This window comes from Prunus dulcis, chromosome 2 (genome assembly GCF_902201215.1).
Source record: "Prunus dulcis chromosome 2, ALMONDv2, whole genome shotgun sequence".
NCBI classification, from domain to species: domain Eukaryota; kingdom Viridiplantae; phylum Streptophyta; class Magnoliopsida; order Rosales; family Rosaceae; genus Prunus; species Prunus dulcis.
The window spans coordinates 13,839,991-13,846,317 of record NC_047651.1 but is presented as its reverse complement, the minus strand read 5'-3'; positions in this window follow the sequence as shown (position 1 = coordinate 13,846,317).

The following is a 6,327-nucleotide window of genomic DNA, read 5'->3' as shown; positions in this document are numbered from 1 at the left end:
AAAGTTTCATCATGTTTTTCTTCTCTTAATCTTTGGTAGAACCACCTATTTATAGGCTTACAAGATAGGATATTGAATACCATCATTTACAATATATCTATAGGTTACAAGCACTAATTACAAATACTTAGTGCATAGGTTACATAAAATCCAACGGTAGAATACTAAGAGGTATGGTGGTCATCCACCAACCCATGCATTTACAACACTCCCCCTTGGATGTCCACCATACAATGACATAGTTCCCTCATTAAAAACCTTGCTTGGAAAACCCAGTGGGACAAAACCGAAGTGAAGGGAAAAAGAGTGAAACTTTCTTCTGGATCATTGATATGGTGTTAGATGCGCTTATGTTGCCTCGTTAAAACCTTGCTAGGAAAAACCCAGTGGGACAAAAAACCTAGTCGAAGGGAAAAAGAGTACAACGCGCATATGTCCTACATGTAGTAGAATTGGGATGCTCCCCCTGATTGATATCTCCCCCTGATTAATATCTCCCATTCTCTGATTTGAGCAATACAAGTAACATTGTCTTCATACATGATCGTCTATCACACTATTCGACATGTTTTTCACTTTTCAAATGATTGAAATATTTAGGAGCATCAACAACAAATTTAATAGTTAGAATATGTTACAATAATATCAAATTTGAATTCAAAATACTCAAACTTTTAGTGATAACTCTTAATTAAGAATATTTTGGTACTTTATATCCTTCAAGAGGTTGCTTCATCCGATATATCTCAAATATTTCATGAGCTTTGAGGATTTCCATGTACCATATAGTCTTAATAAATATGCATTTAACATATGCTATAAGTTTCACGTTAAAGTAACAACTGCACTTATAGAAATATGGATGCATCTATGATGAGATGGGAGACTAAAACCATGTCTCTCCCAGGAAACCTTATGTCATATTAGTGATCTTATTTCACTTCATAAGCACCAATTCATAACCTTCATACTTAGAATTTGTAATTCGGTGTTTGAGCTATAGGTTCAATATCCCACACTTCATATTTAGTGATAAATGGAATTGCCTATTTCCATTTTTGGCCAATCACTTAACTTGTCGACATTCATGAAACGTGATTTAATATAATCATAGCCCTTGATGATTGTAGTAGCTACTAATAAACCAAATGTATCATCAATTTGTGATCCCACAATTCTCATGTGCATGCGCATGCATAATTTATAAGCATCTCATTGCTTTGGGGTACCAATGCCTATTCAGGGGCTTATGTTGTCATTTGTGAGACAAAAATCTCTTTTACAATGAATTATTTAGAATATGTGGATCATAACCTCCTATAGAGCGTTATTTTTTATAGGGCTTGAATTTTTCAAATAATCTCCACTTATGAGGAGTTAAGTCTTTAGAACCTATATTTCTGTCATGCTTCAGGCATGCATTATATATATAGTCACCATGTTAATGGATTGTGATATGAGAATATCAATCCATGTTAGCATATGTACAACTTTTATATGCATTATCTTGATGAGACAAAAGCGGATTGATTCAACACTATTTCACGACGTTCTTCAGGAACTGCCATTTCTCCCCCTAATGGCGGGAAAATTGTCTCAAAATTTAGGAAAATAAACTCATCATCATTATCAAGTCAAATTGACTGGATTGGATAATGTGGGAGTTGTGCTCGTAAACGTCTTGACAAGAGACAAATATGTGACCATTTTAGTAGGCACATTCAATAAAACTGGTGAAGTGATCCATAATTAAATGTTATATAGGCTCACAAATATCCCCTTGAATTATTTCAGGAAAGAGGGCTCAAAGTCAATTTTTGACTTTAATGATCTCATGACAACTTTTATTTGTGAGGATTCTTTGTAATGATATTTGTTGGACAAGACAATATTTTGAGTCTTTAAATGATGAGCATTCTTTGTAATGATATTTGTTGGACAAGACAATATTTTGAGTCTTTAAACAATGTCCTTACAAATTTATAAAACTCTTATGTGTCATTGTGGAATATGGATTGCCAAGATAATCATACCACAACATAAAAGTTATCCGGTCAATGAACTTCTGGTTCATGATATTATAATCTTCAACTACTTTAATAGTTGTGTAATATTGGGGCCTCATGAACTTTTGGTTCATGACATCATAAACTTCAACTACTTTAATAGTTGTGTAATATTGGGGCCTCATGAACTTTTGGTTCATGACATCATAAATTTCCTACCCACAAAAGAAAGTAGGAAGTTTCTCCAATAGACACCTCTGACTGTCAATATTGGGGCTGTAATACAAAACATTATCATCGTAAAACGAAATTAACTAATAAACCAACATAAATAAAATAAAAAGAGTAAAGTGGTATAAATGAGGAATAAATTAAATAAATTAAAGACTATTAAATTCCAAGATAATCCAATATTAATGTGTATTCAATATGTAGATAAAACTACAGGTTTAAGAATTGGGTTTCCAACCAATTCAGGTTCATATAGGCACGAATAAGTAATGAACTTCAAGTTCATATATAGTATTAAGATCCACAAAAAACTATGAACTTCAGGTTCATATCAATATATATTTGAAACTTCAAGTTCGAATACGTAGATATAAATAAATTGAATTAATAGTTGTGCTTTGAACTTCATACTCAAATCCATGTATATGCACTCGAAACTTCTGGTTCGGGTTTTTGACATATGTAGGCCTCATGGAATTCTGATTTTGATTAATACAAAATCGATGAGTTTCATGTCCTTATGTCTCTTTAAATTCGTGGAACTTCACGCCTTCAATTATTTGGAATCAAAGAACTTCAGGTTCTGATTCAATCAAAAGAACTCTAGGTCCTAATCTAGTTATATGATGATGATCGAGGAACTTCGGCCCTTGATCTTTTGTATAATACAAACTCATCATAATAATTAAGATCATACTTAAAATTAAATAAACAAACAAATAAAAAAAAACATGGCATTATATTCATGTGTAATAAGAATAAGATTTTTTTTTTCTTAAACGAGCATGATGAAGTCTGATGTGAGTACAAAGAAACTCTATACCATGTGATGACTCTAGCTCATATAAGAAGGAAGAAAATTCAAAGAAAGAAAACATACCAAGAGCAATGTCGTGCTGATAACGTGTTATAAAACTAGAGGGAGAGAATGTAGAGAGAAGTGATATGCTAAAGATAAAGTTTCATCATGTTTTTCTTCTCTTAATCTTTGGTAGAACCACCTATTTATAGGCTTACAAGATAGAAGATTGAATACCATCATTTACAATATACCTATAGGTTACAAGCACTAATTACAAATACTTAGTGCATATGTTACATAAAATCCAACGGTAGAATATTAAGAGGTATGGTGGTCATCCACCAACTTATGCATTTACAACAAAAATTATATTTTAAATCTCAAAAGAAAATGTCACAAGCATATCGTAGGATTTTTTGGCTTATTTTTCTGTTTTTCAATGAATTTTTTATGATTTTGGAAGTTAAGGCATTAGAAAACAGTAATAAATGGAAGAGAATGACAAGTGGCAGCATTTGAATGGTGCATCGTCAGTTCTTCAAACGTGTGTCATTCTCACGTAGCGCACTTGTCATTAGAGTTTTATTATGTGTGTATTTATCTTAATAAATACACCAAAAACAAATAATAAAAAAATCATAAAATAAACCAAAAATTTCTACATATTTTGAGATTTAAAATATAATTTTGACTTATAAATATTTTAAATAATTTCTGAAAGTCAAGTCCAAGTGTAAAGATAATTATTCTTCATCACTACAACTATTCATCCAATTATCACTTCAAATTTCCCAAGCTCAAATTTGAACTTTTGCTCTTCATAGTCGAAGATAATGTTGTAAGGAGTTTGTTGAAATTTTCAGTGTATTTTTCTGATTTTTTTATATTCATTTTTGTGTATTTATTAAGATAAATACACACAAAATGAAACTCTAATGACACGTAGCGCAACATGAGAATGACACACGTCTGAAATACTGATGATGCATCATTCAAGGGTTGCCACTTGTCATACTCTTCCATTTATTACTATTTTTTAATGCTTTAGGTTCCAAAAATCACAATAAATTCAATAAAAAAGCAGAAAAATAACCCCAAAAAACCCTACAAACTCCTTGTGAAATTTTTTACATGTTTTGAAACTTAAAGTATAATTTTGACTTATGAAAAAAAATCAAATAATTTTTCCTAATCAAGTTTGTTTAACACTAAGTGTAAAGATCATTATTCTTCATCATTACAACTCTCCCTCTCATTATTACTTCAATTTTCCCGAACTCAAAATTGAAATTTCATGCTTTATAGTCGAAGATAATGTCGCAAGGAGTTTGTAAAAAATTTCAGTGTATTTCCTATTTTTTAAATCAATTTTGTGTGTATTTATTAAGATAAATACAAACAAAATAAAATTCTAATGACATGTGGCTCTAAACGAGAATGACACACGTCTGAACTAATGATGATGCATTAGTTAGGTGCTGCACTTTTCATTCTCTTCCATTTATTACTATTTTTTTAATGCTTTAAGTTTTAAAAATCATAATAAATTTATTAAAAAGCTCAAAAATACCCCAAAAAATCCTACGAACTCCTTGTGATATTTTCTACATGTTTTAAGATTTAAAATATAATTTTGACTTATAAAAAATTAAATAATTTTTCAAAGTCAAGTTTGTATAACACCAAGTGTAAATATCATTACCCACTATCACTACAACTCTTTCTCCAATTATTAATTCAAATTTTTCGAACTCAAATTTGTTTCACGCTTCATAGTCAAAGATAATGTCGCACGGAGTTTGTAGAAATTTTCTGTGAATTTTTTTTGATTTTTTAATCATTTTTTGTGTATTTATTAAAATATAAACGAACAAAATTAAACTCTAATAACACGTGATGCTACACGAGAATGACACACGTCTGAAGTACGGATAATGCACTAGTCATTTGTCATTCTCTTCAATTGATTACAGTTTTTTAATGTTTTAACTTCCAAAAATCATAATAAATTTATTAAAAAGCATAAAAATACCCCAAAAAATCCTACGAACTCGTTGGGACATTTTCTACATGTTTTGAGATTTAAAATAAAATTTTGACTTATAAAAAAAATAAAATAATTTCTCACAGTCAAGTTCGTATAACACCAAGTGTAAAGATCATTATCCTTTATCACTACAACTCTTTCTCCAATTGTTACTTCAAATTTCCCAAACTCAAATTTGAACTTTCACAATTCATAGTCAAAGATCTCGCAAGGAGTTTGTAGAAATTTTCTGTGTATTTTTCTGATTTTTTTAGTCATTTTTTGTGTATTTACTAAGATAAATACACACAAAATGAAACTCTAATGACACGTGGAGCTACACGAGAATGATATACGTCTGAAGTACTGACGATGCAATAGTCAGATGCTGCCGCTTGTCATTCTCTTCAATTTGTTACAATTTTTCTATGGTTTAACTTCCAAAAATCATAATAAATTTATTCAAAAGCAGAAAAATACCCCAAAAAATCCTATGAACTTCTTGTGACATTTTCTACATGTTTCGAGATTTAAAATATAATTTTGACTTATAAAAAAATCAAATATTTTCTCAAAGTCAAGTTTGTATAACACCAAGTGTAAAGATCATTACCCTTTATCACTACAACACTTCCTCCAATTGTTACTTCAAATTTGCCAAACCCAAATTCGAACTTTCCATGCTTCATCATATCAAAGATAATGTTGTAACCCTTTATCACTACAACACTTCCTCCAATTGTTACTTCAAATTTGCCAAACCCAAATTCGAACTTTCCATGCTTCATCATATCAAAGATAATGTTGTAAGGATTTTGTAGAAATTTTCTGTGTATTTTTCTGATTTTTTTAATTTTAATTTTTTTTTGTATTTATGAAGATAAATACACACAAAATGAAACTCTAATGACACTCGGCACTAAGCGAGAATGACACACGTCCAAAGTACTGGTGATTCACCAATCAGGTGCTGCCACTTGTCATTCTCTTCCATTTATTACTATTTTTTAATGCTTTAACTTTCAAAAATCATAATAAATTTATTAAAAAGCAGAAAAATACCCCAAATAATCCTACCAACTCCTTGTGACATTTTCTACATGTTTTGAGATTTAAAATACAATTTTGACTTATAAAAAAATTAAATAATTTTTCAAAATCAAGTTTGTATAACACCAAGTGTAAAAATTATTACCCTTTATCACTGCAACTCTTTCTCCAATTATTATTTCAAATTTCCCAGACTCAAATTTGAACTTCCT